At 44.6% G+C, this 22,138-nt stretch overlaps 9 non-coding genes across 9 annotated transcripts; all 9 read left to right on the top strand.

Annotated features, from left to right (window-relative positions):
• Window positions 1-3,359: 3,359 nt before the first annotated feature.
• Window positions 3,360-3,432, top strand: TRNAA-AGC (transfer RNA alanine (anticodon AGC)). Its single transcript has one exon. It is a non-coding gene; the product is annotated as a tRNA-Ala (tRNA).
• Window positions 3,433-3,847: 415 nt separating this feature from the next.
• Window positions 3,848-3,920, top strand: TRNAA-AGC (transfer RNA alanine (anticodon AGC)). Its single transcript has one exon. It is a non-coding gene; the product is annotated as a tRNA-Ala (tRNA).
• A 415-nt stretch (window positions 3,921-4,335) lies between these two features.
• Window positions 4,336-4,408, top strand: TRNAA-AGC (transfer RNA alanine (anticodon AGC)). Its single transcript has one exon. It is a non-coding gene; the product is annotated as a tRNA-Ala (tRNA).
• Window positions 4,409-5,248: 840 nt separating this feature from the next.
• Window positions 5,249-5,321, top strand: TRNAA-AGC (transfer RNA alanine (anticodon AGC)). Its single transcript has one exon. It is a non-coding gene; the product is annotated as a tRNA-Ala (tRNA).
• A 4,309-nt stretch (window positions 5,322-9,630) lies between these two features.
• On the top strand, window positions 9,631-9,703 carry TRNAA-AGC (transfer RNA alanine (anticodon AGC)). Its single transcript has one exon. It is a non-coding gene; the product is annotated as a tRNA-Ala (tRNA).
• Window positions 9,704-10,048: 345 nt separating this feature from the next.
• Window positions 10,049-10,121, top strand: TRNAA-AGC (transfer RNA alanine (anticodon AGC)). The gene has a single exon. It is a non-coding gene; the product is annotated as a tRNA-Ala (tRNA).
• A 415-nt stretch (window positions 10,122-10,536) lies between these two features.
• Window positions 10,537-10,609, top strand: TRNAA-AGC (transfer RNA alanine (anticodon AGC)). The gene has a single exon. It is a non-coding gene; the product is annotated as a tRNA-Ala (tRNA).
• An 833-nt stretch (window positions 10,610-11,442) lies between these two features.
• On the top strand, window positions 11,443-11,515 carry TRNAA-AGC (transfer RNA alanine (anticodon AGC)). The gene has a single exon. It is a non-coding gene; the product is annotated as a tRNA-Ala (tRNA).
• Window positions 11,516-15,308: 3,793 nt separating this feature from the next.
• Window positions 15,309-15,381, top strand: TRNAA-AGC (transfer RNA alanine (anticodon AGC)). Its single transcript has one exon. It is a non-coding gene; the product is annotated as a tRNA-Ala (tRNA).
• The last annotated feature ends 6,757 nt before the right edge of the window (window positions 15,382-22,138 follow it).

Genomic DNA, 22,138 nt, shown 5'->3' with positions numbered 1-22,138 from the left:
GCAGCAATGCAGCTGTACCAACCGAGTGGAGAGAGCAATGCAATTTGACGGCAATTAACGAAAACGCACCCCCGATCCATGTAGAACACAAGGAGCATTCCCGCACAAAAGACATCATCTGTGCAACAACGGACAGGAACCAACCAGTGAGTTTGAAACAAACCGAACCTGTCACTTCAAAATCCCCTTCAACATTAACCATGGGACTCAGGGCATTCGAATTTTGAGAGAAAAAAACTGTACACAAACCCCAAGAATCGCCGAATTGATTAATACAGTATATGAAGTATACGAAGTTCGTACAGTCAATCATTTGGCACAATGCACCATCCAGTCCCCACATGGCAACACACACAATCAATACTCCAGACAATCCGTACATAGTAAATAATCACAAGCAAGTACCCAACATTCCATACACTGTTAACAATGACGATCAAAGTTTCTGACAGTTGCAAGTGACAATCACGAGCGAAACTCCATACAGTATACACAATAACAATGGCGATTTCGCAACACAACGATGTAACAACACGAGTCATTAACACGGCAACATACAAGATATCAACGGAGCTCGGGACACCAACAACGAATTAATCATTAACTACCCCCAGAAGATACCGATCTCGACGCCGTAATTAACAACAAACACTGGTTGCCGCGTCAATTTCTCACGCACACAACCGGACGAACACGTTCCGCAACCCAGCGAGTAAAAAAAAAACTCGCGATCGCAACCCGGCACACGCAAGATGGGTGAAGTTATTATTATTATTTTTATTGGGGCCGGGTGCTTGTCAAGTCACAACTCGCCTGGCAAACTGTGAATAGCGGAGGGCGGCAAGGTGGAGCACTGGAACGGCCCGAAGAATCTTTGATGGTGAACACGGCCTGCTCTTGCGAACCCATCCACCTCTCGCGCTCGAGCAGAAGGCTGGAACTCCCCCTCTGCAGGCGTTGATGTCGGCGGGAGCGGCATTTCGGCAGCAGGAGCGGTGTTTTGGCGGGAACAGCGCCCCGACCAGCCGCCGAAATGGCGGGAACGGCGTTTTGGCGGGAACCGCGCCCCGACCAGCCGCCGAAATGGCGGGAACGGCGTTTTGGCGGGAACAGCGCCCCGACCAGCCGCCGAAATGGCGGGCCCACCGCGTGGCCCGCATGCCCGGGCCTCCCCCGCCAGCCACCGCAGCGACGATGGTGTCCTCTCGCCGCGGCTCCGTCGCTCCGTTCCCGATGGCGGCGAAGCAGCAGTGCGATGCAAGTCCCGCCGCTCCGCGTGCAGCGCCATCTCTCTCTCTCTCTGTCACCGGGGCTGCAATCCCCGGGGCTGTCCGAAGGACGGTCGTCACACCATCCCCGTCGTACGAAGACGTCCAGATGAGTTTTGTATTTGTTTTTCGTGTGCCCATTTTACTTCCCTAGGATAACACCTAGCAATATTTATTTTTCCACAACTTCTGACACCAAATGTAATGGGTTCAATTTAGGCGCACACACTTCTTGGGAGGCAACACTCATTTATTAATTAACACAACGTTTACTCAACGGTTACTCTTACTCTACACATAGGGTGGTGACCACCGACCTACACTAGCTAACACACCATTGTATTTTAGCCGCTCCAGCGTGACCCAGCCAGGTGGCTGCTGGCAGTCCGCTCACTGTAGGTCCTCTCTTCTGGCATCTTCACGAGGTGTCTTCATTCTTCTCAGGAACAGCCCTGCTCTGCCTTCACACCACCCTTATATCTCGTCTCTCTGGCGTGGCCGGCTCCGCCCAGGCCACGCCTCCCTTCCCAGGCCACGCCTCACTTCCCAGGCCACGCCTCACTTCCCCCACCTCTGGGAAGGTCCGGATCCCTCCAGCACGTGACCCCCCAGGCACCCCCTTGGGGCCCCCAGCCCTCGTACGGGCCAACACAGTAGTGACCGTTCTGTCACTACACCTACATTCTCCAAAGCACATATGAATAAGTTCCATTTTTTTGTTAGCGTGTATGAATTGAGTAAACCGTATGAATGTGTCGAATGTTTAAAACGTTATCAATAAATTCACAAGTCTAATCAAAATATTATAAATGAATTTCTTAACCCGGTATTTATGCAACCAATGATAATGTTTCAACATATTTTCTGCACCTTATCAGGGACATGGACGTCGATAATAGCCATTTCCTGAAAGCAGAGTGGTGAAGAGGAAGCGTGCTGGAACCTTTACCCAGAGGTCAATGGATCCAAACCAGTCTATGCTGACTGGTTTCCTGTATCTCTTAGGTCAGTTTTTATTCATCGCAGATTTTAAGGTAAAGTTTCTTCTTCTTTTGTCTAAATATTTTCCAAAAAGTCGAGATAAACATCCAAGACAGCCCAGCGGGGAATTAGCTCAAGTGGTAGAGCGCTCGCTTAGCATGCAAGAGGTAGTGGGATCGATGCCCACATTCTCCAAAACGCATATGAACAAGTTCCATTTTTTTTGTTAGCGTGTATAAATTGAGTAAACATTTGAACGTGTCGAATGTTTTAAACGTTATCAATATATTCACAAGTCTAATCAAAATATTACAAATGAATTTCTTCACCCGGTATTTGTGCAAACAATGATAGTTTTTTAATATATTTTCTGCACCTTATCAGGTACATGGACGTCGATAACAGCCAGTTACAAGAAAGCAGAGTGGCACAGCGGAAGCGTCATGAGTCCATTACCCACAGGTCGATGGATCGAAGCCAGTCTATGCGAGCTGGCTTCCTATATCGCTTATGGCGGTTTTCATTTATCGCAGATTTAAAGGTGAAGTTTGTTCTTATTTTGCTAAATATTTTTCAAAAAGTGCTATGGCCTATGTCGAGATATCATCCACGACAGCCCAGTAGGGAATTAGCTCAAGTGGTAGAGCGCTCGCTTAGCATGCGAGAGGCAGTGGGATCGATTCTTACATTCTCCAAAGCACATATGAACAAGTTACATTTCTTTTGTTAGCGTGTATAAATTGAGTAAACCATATGAACGAGTCGAATGTTTAAAACGTTATCAATATATTCACAAGGTCAATTAAATTATTACAAATGAATTTCTTAACCCGGTATTGATGCAACCAGTGATAATGTTTCAACATATTTTCTGCACCTTATCAGGGACATGGACGACGATAATAGCCATTTCCTGAAAGCAGAGTGGTGAAGCGGAAGCGTGCTGGACCCTTTACCCAGAGGTCAATGGATCCAAACCAGTCGATGCTAACTGGTTTCCTGTATCTTTTAGGTCGGGTTTTATTCATCGCCGATTTTAAGGTAAAGTTTCTTCTTCTTTTGCCTAAATATTTTCCAAAAAGTCGAGATAAACATCCAAGACAGCCCAGCGGGGAATTAGCTCAAGTGGTAGAGCGCTCGCTTAGCATGCGAGAGGTAGTGGGATCGATGCCCACATTCTCCAAAGCACATATGGACAAGTTCCATTTTATTAGTTAGCGAGTATGAATTGAGTAAACCATATGAACGTGTCGAATGCTTAAAACATTATCAATATATTCACAAGGTCAATTAAATTATTATAAATGAATTTCTTAACCCGGTATTGATGCAACCAGTGATAATGTTTCAACATATTATCTGCACCTTATCAGGGACATGGACGTCCATAATAGCCATTTCCTGAAAGCAGAGTGGTGAAGCGGAAGCGTGCTGGACCCTTTACCCAGAGGTCAATGGATCCAAACCAGAACATGCTAACTGGTTTCCTGTATCTTTTAGGTCGGTTTTTATTCATCGCAGATTTTAAGGTAAATTTTCTTCTTCTTTTGTCTAAATATTTTCCAAAAAGTCGAGATAAACATCCAAGACAGCCCAGCGGGGAATTAGCTCAAGTGGTAGAGCACTCGCTTAGCATGCGAGAGGTAGTGGGATCGATACCCACATTCTCCAAAGCACATATGGACAAGTTCCATTTTTTTTTGTTAGCGTGTATAAATTGAGTAAACATTTGAACGTGTCGAATGTTTAAAACGTTATCAATAAATTCACAAGGTCAATTAAATTATTACAAATGAATTTCTTAACCCGGTATTGATGCAACCAATGATAATGTTTCAACATATTTTCTGCACCTTATCAGGGACATGGACGTCGATGATAGCCATTTTATGAAAACAAAGTGGTGAAGCGGAAGCGTGCTGGACCCTTTAACCAGAGGTCAATGGATCCAAACCAGTCTATGCTAACTGGTTTCCTGTATCTTTTTGGTCGGTTTTTATTCATCGCAGATTTTAAGGTACATTTTCTTCTTCTTTTGTCTAAATATTTTCTAAAAAGTCGAGATAAACATCCAAGACAGCCCAGCGGGGAATTAGCTCAAGTGGTAGAGCGCTCGCTTAGCATGCGAGAGGTAGTGGGATCGATGCCCACATTCTCCAAAGCACATATGGACAAGTTCCATTTTTTTTGTTAGCATGTATAAATTGAGTAAACATTTGAACGTGTCGAATGTTTAAAACGTCATCAATATATTCACAAGTCTAATCAAAATATTACAAATGAATTTCTTCACCTGGTATTTGTGCAAACAATGATAGTTTTTAAATATATTTTCTGCACCTTATCAGGTACATGGACGTCAGTCTATGCGATCTGGCTTCCTGTATCGCTTGGGTCGGTTTTAATTTATCGCTGATTTAAAGGTTAGGTTGGTTCTTATTTTGCTAAATATTTTTCAAGAAGTGCTATGGCCTAAGTCGAGATATCATCCAAGACAGCCCAGCGGGGAATTAGTTCAAGTGGTAGAGCGCTCGCGTAGCATGCGAGAGGTAGTGGGATCGATGCCCACATTCTCCAAAACACATATGGACAAGTTCCTTTTTTTGTTGGCTTGGATAAATTGAGTAAACATATGAACGTGTGGAATGCTTAAAACGTTATCAATATATTCACAAGGTCAATAAATTATTACAAATGAATTTCTTAACCCGGTATTGATGCAAACAATGGTAATTTTAAAATATATTTTCTGCACCTCATCAGGTACATGGACGTCGATAACAGCCATTTACAAAAACGCAGAGTGGCACAGCGGAAGCGTGATGGGTCCATGACCCACAGGTCGATGGATCAAAGCCAGTCTATGCGAGCTGGCTTCCTGTATCGCTAAGGTCGGTTTTAATTTATCGCAGATTGAAAGGTTTAGTTGGTTCTTAATTTGCTAAATATTTCAAAAAGTGCTATGGCCTATGTCGAGATATCATCCAAGACAGCCCAGCGGGGAATTAGCTCAAGTGGTAGAGCGCTCGCTTAGCATGCGAGAGGTAGTGGGATCGATGCCCACATTCTCCAAAACACATATGGGCAAGTTCCATTTTTGTTTGTTAGCGTGTATAAATTGAGTAAACATATGAATGTGTCGAATGTTTAAAACGTTATCAATAAATTCACAAGGTCAATTAAATTATTACAAATGAATTTCTTAACCCGGTATTTGTGCAAACAATGATAGTTTTTTAACATATTTTCTGCACCTTATCAGGTACATGGACGTCGATAACAGCCAGTTACAAGAAAGCAGAGTGGCACAGCGGAAGCGTCATGGGTCCATTACCCACAGGTCGATGGATCGAAGCCAGTCTATGCGAGCTGGCTTCCTGTATCGCTTAGGTCGGTTTTAATTTATCGCAGATTTAAATGTGAAGTTTGTTCTTATTTTGCTAAGTATTTTTCAAAAAGTGCTATGGCCTATGTCGAGATATCATCCACGACAGCCCAGCAGGGAATTAGCTCAAGTAGTAGAGCGCTCGCTTAGCATGCGAGAGGTAGTGGGATCGATGCCTACATTCTCCAAAGCACATTTGAACAAGTTCCATTTTTTTTGTTAGCGTGTATAAATTGAGTAAACCGTATGAATGTGTCGAATGTTTAAAACGTTATCAATAAATTCACAAGGTCAATTAAATTTTTACAAATGAATTTCTTAACCCGGTATTGATGCAACCAATGATAATGTTTCAAGATATTTTCTACACCTTATCAGGGACATGGACGTCGATAATAGCCATTTCCTGAAAGCAGAGTGGTGAAGCGGAAGCGTAATGGACCCGTTACCCAGAGGTCAATGGATCCAAACCAGTCTATGCTAACTGGTTTCCTGTTCTCTTAGGTCGGTTTTTATTCATCGCAGATTTTAAGGTAAAGTTTCATCTTCTTTTGTCTAAATATTTTCCAAAAAGTCGAGATAAACATCCAAGACAGCCCAGCGGGGAATTAGCTCAAGTGGTAGAGTGCTCGCTTAGCATGCGAGAGATAGTGGGATCGATGCCCACATTCTCCAAAACACATATGAACAAGTTCCATTTTTTTTGTTAGCGTGTATAAATTGAGTAAACATTTGAACGTGTCGAATGTTTTAAACGTTATCAATATATTCACAAGTCTAATCAAAATATTACAAATGAATTTCTTCACCCGGTATTTGTGCAAACAATGATAGTTTTTTAATATATTTTCTGCACCTTATCAGGTACATGGACGTCGATAACAGCCAGTTACACGAAAGCAGAGTGGCACAGCGGAAGCGCCATGGGTCCATTAACCACAGGTCGATGGATCAAAGCCACGCTATGCGAGCTGGCTTCCTGTATCGCTTAGGTCGGTTTTAATTTATCGCAGATTTAAAGGCTAAGTTTGTTCTTATTTTGCTAAATATTTTTCAAAAAGTGCTATAGCCTATGTCGAGATATCATCCACGACAGCCCGGCGGGGAATTAGATCAAGTGGTAGAGCGCTCGCTTAGCATGCGAGAGGTAGTGGGATCGATGCCTACATTCTCCAAAGCACATATGAATAAGTTCCATTTTTTTTGTTAGCGTGTATGAATTGAGTAAACCGTATGAATGTGTCGAATGTTTAAAACGTTATCAATAAATTCACAAGTCTAATCAAAATATTATGAATGAATTTCTTAACCCGGTATTTGTGCAAACAATTATAGTTTTTTAACATATTATCTGCACCTTATCAGGTACATGGACGTCGATAACAGCCAGTTACAAGAAAGCAGAGTGGCACAGAGGAAGCGTCATTGGTCCATTACCCACCGGTCGATGGATCGAAGCCAGTCTATGCGAGCTGGCTTCCTGTATCGCTTAGGTCGGTTTTAATTTATCGCAGATTTAAATGTGAAGTTTGTTCTTATTTTGCTGAAAATTTTTCAAAAAGTGCTATGGCCTATGTCGAGATATCATCCACGACAGTCCGGCGGGGAATTAGCTCAAGTGGTAGAGCGCTCGCTTAGCATGCGAGAGGTAGTGGGATCGATGCCTACATTCTCCAAAGCACATTTGAACAAGTTCCATTTTTTTTGTTAGCGTGTATAAATTGAGTAAACCGTATGAATGTGTCGAATGTTTAAAACGTTATCAATAAATTCACAAGGTCAATTACATTTTTACAAATGAATTTCTTAACCCGGTATTGATGCAACCAATGATAATGTTTCAAGATATTTTCTGCACCTTATCAGGGACATGGACGTCGATAATAGCCATTTCCTGAAAGCAGAGTGGTGAAGCGGAAGCGTAATGGACCCGTTACCCAGAGGTCAATGGATCCAAACCAGTCTATGCTAACTGGTTTCCTGTTCTCTTAGGTCGGTTTTTATTCATCGCAGATTTTAAGGTAAAGTGTCATCTTCTTTTGTCTAAATATTTTCCAAAAAGTCGAGATAAACATCCAAGACAGCCCAGCGGGGAATTAGCTCAAGTGGTAGAGTGCTCGCTTAGCATGCGAGAGATAGTGGGATCGATGCCCACATTCTCCAAAACACATATGAACAAGTTCCATTTTTTTTGTTAGCGTGTATAAATTGAGTAAACATTTGAACGTGTCGAATGTTTTAAACGTTATCAATATATTCACAAGTCTAATCAAAATATTACAAATGAATTTCTTCACCCGGTATTTGTGCAAACAATGATAGTTTTTTAATATATTTTCTGCACCTTATCAGGTACATGGACGTCGATAACAGCCAGTTACACGAAAGCAGATTGGCACAGCGGAAGCGCCATGGGTCCATTAACCACAGGTCGATGGATCAAAGCCACTCTATGCGAGCTGGCTTCCTGTATCGCTTAGGTCGGTTTTAATTTATCGCAGATTTAAAGGCTAAGTTTGTTCTTATTTTGCTAAATATTTTTCAAAAAGTGCTATAGCCTATGTCGAGATATCATCCACGACAGCCCGGCGGGGAATTAGCTCAAGTGGTAGAGCGCTCGCTTAGCATGCGAGAGGTAGTGGGATCGATGCCTACATTCTCCAAAGCACATATGAATAAGTTCCATTTTTTTGTTAGCGTGTATGAATTGAGTAAACCGTATGAATGTGTCGAATGTTTAAAACGTTATCAATAAATTCACAAGTCTAATCAAAATATTATAAATGAATTTCTTAACCCGGTATTTGTGCAAACAATTATAGTTTTTTAACATATTATCTGCACCTTATCAGGTACATGGACGTCGATAACAGCCAGTTACAAGAAAGCAGAGTGGCACAGAGGAAGCGTCATTGGTCCATTACCCACCGGTCGATGGATCGAAGCCAGTCTATGCGAGCTGGCTTCCTGTATCGCTTAGGTCGGTTTTAATTTATCGCAGATTTAAATGTGAAGTTTGTTCTTATTTTGCTGAAAAATTTTCAAAAAGTGCTATGGCCTATGTCGAGATATCATCCACGACAGTCCGGCGGGGAATTAACTCAAGTGGTAGAGCGCTCGCTTAGCATGCGAGAGGTAGTGGGATCGATGCCTAAATTCTCCAAAGCACATATGAACAAGTTCCATTTTTTTTGTTAGCGTGTATAAATTGAGTAAATCGTATGAATGTGTCGAATGTTTAAAACGTTATCAATAAATTCACAAGTCTAATCAAAATATTATAAATGAATTTCTTAACCCGGTATTTATGCAACCAATGATAATGTTTCAACATATTTTCTGCACCTTATCAGGGACATGGACGTCGATAATAGCCATTTCCTGAAAGCAGAGTGGTGAAGAGGAAGCGTGCTGGAACCTTTACCCAGAGGTCAATGGATCCAAACCAGTCTATGCTGACTGGTTTCCTGTATCTCTTAGGTCAGTTTTTATTCATCGCAGATTTTAAGGTAAAGTTTCTTCTTCTTTTGTCTAAATATTTTCCAAAAAGTCGAGATAAACATCCAAGACAGCCCAGCGGGGAATTAGCTCAAGTGGTAGAGCGCTCGCTTAGCATGCAAGAGGTAGTGGGATCGATGCCCACATTCTCCAAAACGCATATGAACAAGTTCCATTTTTTTTGTTAGCGTGTATAAATTGAGTAAACATTTGAACGTGTCGAATGTTTTAAACGTTATCAATATATTCACAAGTCTAATCAAAATATTACAAATGAATTTCTTCACCCGGTATTTGTGCAAACAATGATAGTTTTTAAATATATTTTCTGCACCTTATCAGGTACATGGACGTCAGTCTATGCGATCTGGCTTCCTGTATCGCTTGGGTCGGTTTTAATTTATCGCTGATTTAAAGGTTAGGTTGGTTCTTATTTTGCTAAATATTTTTCAAGAAGTGCTATGGCCTAAGTCGAGATATCATCCAAGACAGCCCAGCGGGGAATTAGCTCAAGTGGTAGAGCGCTCGCTTAGCATGCGAGAGGTAGTGGGATCGATGCCCACATTCTCCAAAGCACATATGGACAAGTTCCATTTTTTTTGTTAGCATGTATAAATTGAGTAAACATTTGAACGTGTCGAATGTTTAAAACGTTATCAATATATTCACAAGGTTAATCAAAATATTACAAATGAATTTCTTCACCCGGTATTTGTGCAAACAATGATAGTTTTTAAGTATATTTTCTGCACCTTATCAGGTACATGGACGTCAGTCTATGCGATCTGGCTTCCTGTATCGCTTGGGTCGGTTTTAATTTAACGCTGATTTAAAGGTTAGGTTTGTTCTTATTTTGCTAAATATTTTTCAAGAAGTGCTATGGCCTATGTCGAGATATCATCCAAGACAGCCCAGCGGGGAATTAGCTCAAGTGGTAGAGCGCTCGCTTAGCATGCGAGAGGTAGTGGGATCGATGCCCACATTCTCCAAAGCACATATGGACAAGTTCCATTTTTTTAGTTAGCGAGTATGAATTGAGTAAACCATATGAACGTGTCGAATGCTTAAAACATTATCAATATATTCACAAGGTCAATTAAATTATTACAAATGAATTTCTTAACCCGGTATTGAAACAACCAGTGATAATGTTTCAACATATTATCTGCACCTTATCAGGGACATGGACGTCCATAATAGCCATTTCCTGAAAGCAGAGTGGTGAAGAAGTAGCGTGCTGGACCCTTTACCCAGAGGTCAATGGATCCAAACCAGTCTATGCTAACTGTTTTCCTGTATCTTTTAGGTCGGTTTTTATTCATCGCAGATTTTAAGGTAAATTTTCTTCTTCTTTTGTCTAAATATTTTCCAAAAAGTCGAGATAAACATCCAAGACAGCCCAGCGGGGAATTAGCTCAAGTGGTAGAGCGCTCGCTTAGCATGCGAGAGGTAGTGGGATCGATGCCCACATTCTCCAAAGCACATATGGACAAGTTCCATTTTTTTTGTTAGCGTGTATAAATTGAGTAAACATTTGAACGTGTCGAATGTTTAAAACGTTATCAATATATTCACAAGTCTAATCAAAATATTACAAATGAATTTCTTCACCTGGTATTTGTGCAAACAATGATAGTTTTTAAATATATTTTCTGCACCTTATCAGGTACATGGACGTCAGTCTATGCGATCTGGCTTCCTGTATCGCTTGGGTCGGTTTTAATTTATCGCTGATTTAAAGGTTAGGTTGGTTCTTATTTTGCTAAATATTTTTCAAGAAGTGCTATGGCCTAAGTCGAGATATCATCCAAGACAGCCCAGCGGGGAATTAGCTCAAGTGGTAGAGCGCTCGCTTAGCATGCGAGAGGTAGTGGGATCGATGCCCACCTTCTCCAAAGCACATATGGACAAGTTCCATTTTTTAGTTAGCGAGTATGAATTGAGTAAACCATATGAACGTGTCGAATGCTTAAAACATTATCAATATATTCACAAGGTCAATTAAATTATTATAAATGAATTTCTTAACCCGGTATTGATGCAACCAATGATAATGTTTCAACATATTTTCTGCACCTTATTAGGGACATGGACGTCGATAATAGCCATTTTCATGAAAGCAGAGTGGTGAAGCGGAAGAGTGCTGGACCCTATACCCAGAGGTCAATGGATCCAAACCAGTCTATGCTAACTGGTTTCCTGTATCTTTTAGGTCGGTTTTTATTCATCGCAGATTTTAAGATAAATTTTCTTCCTCTTTTGTCTAAATATTTTCCAAAAAGTCGAGATAAACATCCAAAACAGCCCAGCGGGGAATTAGCTCAAGTGGTAGAGCGCTCGCTTAGCATGCGAGAGGTAGTGGGATCGATGCCCACATTCTCCAAAGCACATATAGACAAGTTCCATTTTTTTTGTTAGCGTGTATAAATTGAGTAAACATTTGAACGTGTCGAATGTTTAAAACGTTATCAATATATTTACAAGGTTAATCAAAATATTATAAATGAATTTCTTCACCCGGTATTTGTGCAAACAATGATAGTTTTTAAATATATTTTCTGCACCTTATCAGGTACATGGACGTCGATAACAGCCAGTTTCAAGGATGTAGAGTGGCACAGCGGAAGCGTGATGGGTCCATTACCCACAGGTCGATGGATCGAAGCCAGTCTATGCGATCTGGCTTCCTATATCGCTTCGGTCGGTTTTAATTTATTGCAGATTTAAAGGTGAAGTTTGTTCTTATTTTGCTAAATATTTTTCAAAAAGTGCTATGGCCTATGTCGAGATATCATCCAAGGCAGCCCAGCGGGGAATTAGCTCAAGTGGTAGAGCGCTTGCTTAGCATGCGAGAGGTAGTGGGATCGATGCCCACATTCTCCAAAGCACATATGGACAAGTTCCATTTTTTTTGTTAGCGTGTATAAATTTAGTACACATTTGAACGTGTCGAATGTTTAAAACGTCATCAATATGTAATATGAGGATATATCCGGCTCACTGCCATGCTTTGTAACACAGTAAGTGAAAAACAAACCGATTGGGACTTGCGCATACCGGACGTCCTGGCAGCATACCGCATTGTTCCGCACGTGTCCACAGGATATTCGCCATTTTTCCTGATGTATGGCCGTGAGAATGTACCCCCGATTGATGTGCAACTGGGTACGGCGGGTAAATAACTGTCCCCTTCCTTGCCTGATCACGTACGGGACTCGCTTAAACGGGTTATAGAGGCGCGAGAGGCCGCCAGATGTGCGACGGCCCGTACGCAGGCAAGGAACGAGAAGTATGCGCGTCGATCGCGAACTGACATGCCCTGGTCGGTGGGCGATCTGGCATGCATCCATGGCCCTCAGGTACCAGTTGGCACGTCCCCTAAACTGCACAGGCCTTGGCTGGGGCCTGTGAGGCTGGTGGACATTCGGAACCCCCAGAGTGTTCGCATCCAGTACGGCCAACGTCGTTGGTATGTCCATTCGTCGCGACTCAAACCCTACGTTGACCTGCGTGCTGGCCCCTCATCTCCACTTGTTGACCTGCCGGGATCTGGCGTGCCGAATGTGCCACTTGCCTCGCCCGTTGATCCCCAGCGGGGCTGTGTTGTTCCCCCCGCAGATGAACATGTTTTGAGGGACAACGAGACCCCTGACGTCCCTCCTCCAATGGGACCTGTCCCAGATACAACGGAAACGCAACATTCTTCTTCTTCTCCACGGCGAGGCAACCATGCGTGAAGGAAGGAGAGGGTCCGGCGTCGCGCACGCGGTCGAAATCTCTCCCGTTTCGCTAATATTGATTGCCTTGCGGTCTGTCACCCTGTTGTTACTGCGCTACAGGGGCGCCCTAATGTATGTCTGTTGTTAAATGTTTTGAATTCCTTGTCGCGTTGACGCCTACTCCCCCCTTACCTTGTTAATGCGTCGTAGACGCCCTAAGATTTATTCTATTGGGATTCGGCCTGTTGCCCCTTTTCCCAGGCGAGACGGCTGACGTTTTACACCGGGGGGGGTGATGTAATGTGAGGATATATCCGGCTCACTGACGTATCACAACTCGTCATGATGATTGGCTCTGCCGGTCCTGGTCTATAGCCAATGGCGGGGAAGCCTAGGGGCGTGGCCCTGACGTAATGGATAGGTGACAGCTGTAAGTAAAGGATTGGTTCTGCTGGCTTTGGCCACAGCCAATGGGGAGATGATTCAGGGGCGTGGTCCTGGGAGCCTACCAGGGAGTCTGGAACATTCCATGGAGGCTAATCAGGATTGGTGGAACCGTACCACATGATCCGGGTATTAAATAGGGGTGGAGACGAACGACACAGGGTCAGAACGGGAACGAACGGAGGAAGGGGCCACGCATGAGCGGGGCTCCGGGTTGCCACGTGGCAGTGCATCTCTCTCTCTATCTATCCCTCTCACGCTGCGTGTCAGCAGTGTGAAGGAAAGCTGTAATGCAAGTTGAATAAAATACTGGATTCCAGAAGTCGCCTCAACGACCTTTATTACATATGGACAAGTTCCATTTTTTTTGTTAGTGTGTATAAATTGAGTAAACATTTGAACGTGTCGAATGTTTTAAACGTTATCAATACATTCACAAGGTTAATCAAAATATTACAAATGAATTTCTTCACCCGGTATTTGTGCAAACAATGATAATTTTTTTACATATTTTCTGCACCTTATCAGGTACATGGACGTCTATAACAGCCAGTTACAAGAAAGCAGAGTGGCACAACGGAAGCGTGATGGGTACATTACCCACAGGTCGATGGATCGAAGCCAGTCTATTATATCTGGCGTCCTGTATCGCTTGTCGGTTTTTATTTAAAGGTTAAGTTTGTTCTATTTTTAAATCCTTTATATTAAGTTCGCTTGCTTGCTTGCTTGCGTGCTTGCTTGCTTGCTTACGACCGTGCAAATTTTTCGGTCGTTTTTTAACCCACTTCCCGTGATCCAATCGAGCTGACATTTTGCACACAGACTCGTTGTGCGAGACAATTAATGTTCGTGAAAAGATTTTTCCTAAATTTTACACTGTTTAGGGAAAACAAATTAAATATTTAATTACCAATTGTTTAATACTGCAGACAATCATCTGACCCATAGGTGGCAGCCATCTCAAGCCAGAGGACGAGAGGACTCAAGCCGCCACGCATATAAAGGATTTAGAGTGAAAAACTTTGTTTTTACGGGTTACATTTTTCCTTAGATATTTTTCAAAAAGTGCTATGACCTATGTTGAGATAAACATCCAAGACAACCAAGCAGGGGATTAGCTCAAGTGGTAGAGCGCTTGCTTAGCATGCGAGAGGTAGTGGGATCAATGCCCATATTCTCCAAACCACATATGGACAAGTTCCATTTTTTTGTTAGCGTGTATAAATTGAGTAAACATTTGAACGTGTCGAATGTTTGAAACGTTATCAATATATTCACAAGGTTAATCAAAATATTACAAATGCATTTCTTCACCTGGTATTTGTGCAAACAATGATAGTTTTTAAATATATTTTCTGCACCTTATCAGGTACATGGACGTCAGTCTATGCGATCTGGCTTCCTGTATCGCTTGGGTCGGTTTTAATTTATCGCTGATTTAAAGGTTAGGTTGGTTCTTATTTTGCTAAATATTTTTCAAGAAGTGCTATGGCCTAAGTCGAGATATCATCCAAGACAGCCCAGCGGGGAATTAGCTCAAGTGGTAGAGCGCTCGCTTAGCATGCGAGAGGTAGTGGGATCGATGCCCACCTTCTCCAAAGCACATATGGACAAGTTCCATTTTTTAGTTAGCGAGTATGAATTGAGTAAACCATATGAACGTGTCGAATGCTTAAAACATTATCAATATATTCACAAGGTCAATTAAATTATTATAAATGAATTTCTTAACCCGGTATTGATGCAACCAATGATAATGTTTCAACATATTTTCTGCACCTTATTAGGGACATGGACGTCGATAATAGCCATTTTCATGAAAGCAGAGTGGTGAAGCGGAAGAGTGCTGGACCCTATACCCAGAGGTCAATGGATCCAAACCAGTCTATGCTAACTGGTTTCCTGTATCTTTTAGGTCGGTTTTTATTCATCGCAGATTTTAAGATAAATTTTCTTCCTCTTTTGTCTAAATATTTTCCAAAAAGTCGAGATAAACATCCAAAACAGCCCAGCGGGGAATTAGCTCAAGTGGTAGAGCGCTCGCTTAGCATGCGAGAGGTAGTGGGATCGATGCCCACATTCTCCAAAGCACATATAGACAAGTTCCATTTTTTTTGTTAGCGTGTATAAATTGAGTAAACATTTGAACGTGTCGAATGTTTAAAACGTTATCAATATATTTACAAGGTTAATCAAAATATTATAAATGAATTTCTTCACCCGGTATTTGTGCAAACAATGATAGTTTTTAAATATATTTTCTGCACCTTATCAGGTACATGGACGTCGATAACAGCCAGTTTCAAGGATGTAGAGTGGCACAGCGGAAGCGTGATGGGTCCATTACCCACAGGTCGATGGATCGAAGCCAGTCTATGCGATCTGGCTTCCTATATCGCTTCGGTCGGTTTTAATTTATTGCAGATTTAAAGGTGAAGTTTGTTCTTATTTTGCTAAATATTTTTCAAAAAGTGCTATGGCCTATGTCGAGATATCATCCAAGGCAGCCCAGCGGGGAATTAGCTCAAGTGGTAGAGCGCTTGCTTAGCATGCGAGAGGTAGTGGGATCGATGCCCACATTCTCCAAAGCACATATGGACAAGTTCCATTTTTTTTGTTAGCGTGTATAAATTTAGTACACATTTGAACGTGTCGAATGTTTAAAACGTCATCAATATGTAATATGAGGATATATCCGGCTCACTGCCATGCTTTGTAACACAGTAAGTGAAAAACAAACCGATTGGGACTTGCGCATACCGGACGTCCTGGCAGCATACCGCATTGTTCCGCACGTGTCCACAGGATATTCGCCATTTTTCCTGATGTATGGCCGTGAGAATGTACCCCCGATTGATGTGCAACTGGGTACGGCGGGTAAATAACTGTCCCCTTCCTTGCCTGATCACGTACGGGACTCGCTTAAACGGGTTATAGAGGCGCGAGAGGCCGCCAGATGTGCGACGGCCCGTACGCAGGCAAGGAACGAGAAGTATGCGCGTCGATCGCGAACTGACATGCCCTGGTCGGTGGGCGATCTGGCATGCATCCATGGCCCTCAGGTACCAGTTGGCACGTCCCCTAAACTGCACAGGCCTTGGCTGGGGCCTGTGAGGCTGGTGGACATTCGGAACCCCCAGAGTGTTCGCATCCAGTACGGCCAACGTCGTTGGTATGTCCATTCGTCGCGACTCAAACCCTACGTTGACCTGCGTGCTGGCCCCTCATCTCCACTTGTTGACCTGCCGGGATCTGGCGTGCCGAATGTGCCACTTGCCTCGCCCGTTGATCCCCAGCGGGGCTGTGTTGTTCCCCCCGCAGATGAACATGTTTTGAGGGACAACGAGACCCCTGACGTCCCTCCTCCAATGGGACCTGTCCCAGATACAACGGAAACGCAACATTCTTCTTCTTCTCCACGGCGAGGCAACCATGCGTGAAGGAAGGAGAGGGTCCGGCGTCGCGCACGCGGTCGAAATCTCTCCCGTTTCGCTAATATTGATTGCCTTGCGGTCTGTCACCCTGTTGTTACTGCGCTACAGGGGCGCCCTAATGTATGTCTGTTGTTAAATGTTTTGAATTCCTTGTCGCGTTGACGCCTACTCCCCCCTTACCTTGTTAATGCGTCGTAGACGCCCTAAGATTTATTCTATTGGGATTCGGCCTGTTGCCCCTTTTCCCAGGCGAGACGGCTGACGTTTTACACCGGGGGGGGTGATGTAATGTGAGGATATATCCGGCTCACTGACGTATCACAACTCGTCATGATGATTGGCTCTGCCGGTCCTGGTCTATAGCCAATGGCGGGGAAGCCTAGGGGCGTGGCCCTGACGTAATGGATAGGTGACAGCTGTAAGTAAAGGATTGGTTCTGCTGGCTTTGGCCACAGCCAATGGGGAGATGATTCAGGGGCGTGGTCCTGGGAGCCTACCAGGGAGTCTGGAACATTCCATGGAGGCTAATCAGGATTGGTGGAACCGTACCACATGATCCGGGTATTAAATAGGGGTGGAGACGAACGACACAGGGTCAGAACGGGAACGAACGGAGGAAGGGGCCACGCATGAGCGGGGCTCCGGGTTGCCACGTGGCAGTGCATCTCTCTCTCTATCTATCCCTCTCACGCTGCGTGTCAGCAGTGTGAAGGAAAGCTGTAATGCAAGTTGAATAAAATACTGGATTCCAGAAGTCGCCTCAACGACCTTTATTACATATGGACAAGTTCCATTTTTTTTGTTAGTGTGTATAAATTGAGTAAACATTTGAACGTGTCGAATGTTTTAAACGTTATCAATACATTCACAAGGTTAATCAAAATATTACAAATGAATTTCTTCACCCGGTATTTGTGCAAACAATGATAATTTTTTACATATTTTCTGCACCTTATCAGGTACATGGACGTCTATAACAGCCAGTTACAAGAAAGCAGAGTGGCACAACGGAAGCGTGATGGGTACATTACCCACAGGTCGATGGATCGAAGCCAGTCTATTATATCTGGCGTCCTGTATCGCTTGTCGGTTTTTATTTAAAGGTTAAGTTTGTTCTATTTTTAAATCCTTTATATTAAGTTCGCTTGCTTGCTTGCTTGCGTGCTTGCTTGCTTGCTTACGACCGTGCAAATTTTTCGGTCGTTTTTTAACCCACTTCCCGTGATCCAATCGAGCTGACATTTTGCACACAGACTCGTTGTGCGAGACAATTAATGTTCGTGAAAAGATTTTTCCTAAATTTTACACTGTTTAGGGAAAACAAATTAAATATTTAATTACCAATTGTTTAATACTGCAGACAATCATCTGACCCATAGGTGGCAGCCATCTCAAGCCAGAGGACGAGAGGACTCAAGCCGCCACGCATATAAAGGATTTAGAGTGAAAAACTTTGTTTTTACGGGTTACATTTTTCCTTAGATATTTTTCAAAAAGTGCTATGACCTATGTTGAGATAAACATCCAAGACAACCAAGCAGGGGATTAGCTCAAGTGGTAGAGCGCTTGTTTAGCATGCGAGAGGTAGTGGGATCAATGCCCATATTCTCCAAACCACATATGGACAAGTTCCATTTTTTTGTTAGCGTGTATAAATTGAGTAAACATTTGAACGTGTCGAATGTTTGAAACGTTATCAATATATTCACAAGGTTAATCAAAATATTACAAATGCATTTCTTCACCCGGTATTTGTGCACGCTATGATAATTTTTAAATATATTTTCTGCACCTTATCAGGTACATGGACGTCGATAACAGCTAGTTACAAGAAAGCAGAGTGGCACAGCGGAAGCGTGATGGGTCCATTACCCACAGGTCGATGGAATGAAGCCCGTCTAAGCGATCTGGCTTCCTGTATTGCTGAGGTCTGTTTTAATTTATCGCAGATTTAAAGGTCAAGTGTGTTCTTATTTTGCTAAATATTTTTCAAAAAGTGCTATGGCCTATGTCGAGATATCATCCACGACAGCCCAGCGGGGAATTAGCTCAAGTGGTCGAGCGCTCGCTTAGCATGCGAGAGGCAGTGGGAAACATATGAACGTGTCGAATGTTAAAAAGTTATCAATATATTCACAAGGTCAATCAAAATATTACAAATATATTTCTTAACCCGGTATTGATGCAAACAATAATCATTTTTGCAACATCTATTCTGCTAAATATCAGTTACATGGACGTCGAACACATTCCTGCGGAGGGAGCTGGTAGGAAGTTGGGTTGCTCGGTCAATGGCCAGGGTCAACGGCGGTGTGGTGTATTCCGCAAATATGGCCCACTGTGAGGGCAGGCACAAGCCGGCGTGAGTAGGTTAAACGTTGCGTTTTATAAGGCCACCACGGGGTGACCAGCCCCTCCCCACCCAGCCCCACCCCTCCCACCCAGCCCCACCTTCCCCAACCAGCCACTCCCAACTCTCCCCGCCCCACCCAGCTTCTCCCCACCCTCCCCACGCAGCCCCACCCCTCCCATTTTTGGATGCACGACGGACGGACGGACACAATAATCCCCTGTGGGCTGGTGTAACCAGGAGGTTCCTACCAGTATAATATCCCTTGCAAGTGTAGTGACATAGAATGGTCACTACTGTGTCGGCCTGTACGGAAGCTGGGGGCCCCAAGGGGGTGCCTGGGGGGTCACGTGGTGGAGGGATCCGGACCTTCCCAGAGGTGGGGGAAGTGAGGCGTGTCCTGGGAAGGGAGGCGTGGCCTGAAGAGAGCCAGCCACGCCGGGGCGGAGCCAGCCAGGCCAAAGGAGATATAAGCGTGGTGTGAACGCAGAGCGAGGCTGTTGTACTGTACTCCGAAGTGAAGACATCATGGGTCGTCGTCCTGGGCCAGGCAGGCCGTTGCCTGCCTGGTCCAGTCTGTGTCGCGTTCCAGAGTGTTAGTGAGTTGAGGAAGGTGGTCACCACCTCATGTACAGCGTTATGTTACTTACCGTTTAATAAATAGTGTTGCCTCCAAGCTGCGTGTGTGTGCACCTAATTCGAACCCACTACATTTGGTGTCAGAAGGTGGAAAAATAAATATTGCTAGGTGTTATCCTAGGGAAGTAAAATGGGCACACGAAAAACAAATATAAAACTCACCTGGACGCCTTCGTACAACGGGGACGGTGTGACGACCATCCTTCGGACAGCCCCGGGGATGGCAGCCCCGGTGACAGAGAGAGAGAGATGGCGCTGCACGCGGAGCGGCGGGACTGGCATCGCACCGCTGCTTCGCCGCCATCGGGAACGGAGCGACGGAGCCGCGGGGAGAGGACACCATCGTCGCTGCGGGGGCTGGCGGGGGAGGCCCGGGCATGCGGGCCACGTGGTGGGCCCGCCATTTCGAGGGCTGGTCGGGGCGCGGTTCCCGCCAAAACACCGCTCCCGCCAACTCGGCGGCTGCGCGGGGCGCGGTTCCCGCCAAAACACCACTCCCGCCAATTCGGTGGCTGCTCGGGTCGCGTGTCCCGCCAAAACGCCGCTCCTGCTGCCGAAATGCCGCTCCCGGCGACATCAACGCCTGCAGAGAGGGAATTCCAGTCTTCTGCTGGAGCATGAGAGGTGGACGGGTTCGCAAGAGCAGGCCGTGTTCACCATGCAAGATTCTTCGGGGCGTCCCAGTGCTCAACCTTGCCGCCCTCCGCTATTCACAGTTTGCCAGGCGAGTCGTGACATGACAAGCACCCGGCCCCAAGAAAAATAATACAAGAAAAATAATAATATCTTCACCCATCTTACGTGCGCCGGGTTGCGATCGCGTGTGTTTTTTTTAACTCGTGGGTTGCGGAGCGTGTTCATCCGGTTGTGTGCGTGATAAATTGACGCGGCTTCTATGCAGGTGTCTGCTTGTAACAAGTGTTGTTGTTAATTACGGCGTCGAGATCGGTATCTTCTGGGTATAGTTAATGATTAATTCGTTGTTGGGTGTCCCGAGCTCTGTTGATATCCTGTAGGTTGCCGTGTTAATGACTCGTGTTGTTACATCGTTTTGTTGCGAAATCGCCATTGTTATTGTGTATACTGTATGGAGTTTCGCTCGTGATTGTCACGTGTAACTGTCAGAAACTTTGATCGTCATTGTTGCCAAGGTACAGACCGTATGGAGCTTTGCTCGAAATTGTTAACAGTGTATGGACTGTTGGGTACTTGCTTGTGATTATTTACTATATACGGATTGTCTGGAGTATTGATTGTATGTGTTGCCATGTGGGGACTGGATGGAGCATTGCTTCAAATGATTGACTGTACAAACTTCGTATACTGCATATACTGTATTAATCAATTCGGCGATTCTTGGGGTTTGTGTCTAGTTTTTTTGCTCTCAAAATTCGAATGCCCTGAGTCACATGGTTAATGTTGAAGGGGATTTTGAAATGATAGGTTCGGTTTGTTTCAAACTCACTGGTTGGTTCCTGTCTGTTGTTGCAGAGATGATGTCTTTTGTGCGGGAATGCCCCTTGTGTTCTACATGGATCGGGGGTGTGTTTCCGTTAATTGCCGTCAAATTGCGTTGCTCTCTCCACTCGGTTGGTACAGCTGCATGCTGCAATGCGAGTCTCGGAGATGATGTGTACGGAGACGGGATGTGAGGTGTATTGTTGTGACCATTGAATATTCGGGATCGTCACAAATTGTGCGTACCTGTTCGGCATTGGATCAGTTCTATGGGGGATCATAATTCAAATTGTATGTGTTGTGATGGTGTTAAATTGCGATGGTGACATGCGGCCAGGGATTTGGAATTGTGGTGCTGGCTGTCACCTATCTTGGGGCGCAGATCCTGACCAGGATGGCCCAGTGAGTGTTGCGTGTCTGACACGAACATTGTGGTCCCGTCATGCTATGGCTGACGGCTTGACCTGACAGCCCGGAGATTGAAACACTCCGTGGCATGTCTAGCCTAGTGGGTTGTGCGCTCACATGGCTCGGAGAGTGTGGTCCCGTCATGCAATGGCTGACGGCTTGACCTGACAGCCCGGAGATTGAAACACTCCGTGGCATGTCTAGCCTAGTGGGCTGTGCGCTCACATGGCTCGGAGAGTGTGGTCCCGTCATGTAATGGCTGACGGCTTGACCTGACAGCCCGGAGATCGAGACACTCCGTGGCATGTCTAGCCTAGTGGGCTGTGCGCTCACATGGCTCAGAGAGTGTGGTCCCGTCATGCTGTCTGACAGCTTGACCTGACAGCCCGGAGATCGAAACACTCCGTGGCTTGTCTAGCCTAGTGGGCTGTGCGCTCACATGGCTCAGAGAGTGTGGTCCCATCATGCTGTGTCTGATGGCTTGACCTGACGGCCCGGAGAGTGAGACACTCCGAGGTGCGTTGAAACAGTGGGCTGGAGATTCGTAAGGTTCA

This window comes from Lethenteron reissneri, chromosome 37 (genome assembly GCF_015708825.2).
Source record: "Lethenteron reissneri isolate LAM-NWPU_2019-01 chromosome 37, ASM1570882v1, whole genome shotgun sequence".
Classification (NCBI taxonomy): domain Eukaryota; kingdom Metazoa; phylum Chordata; class Hyperoartia; order Petromyzontiformes; family Petromyzontidae; genus Lethenteron; species Lethenteron reissneri.
This window is presented reverse-complemented; position numbering and strand designations above follow the sequence as displayed.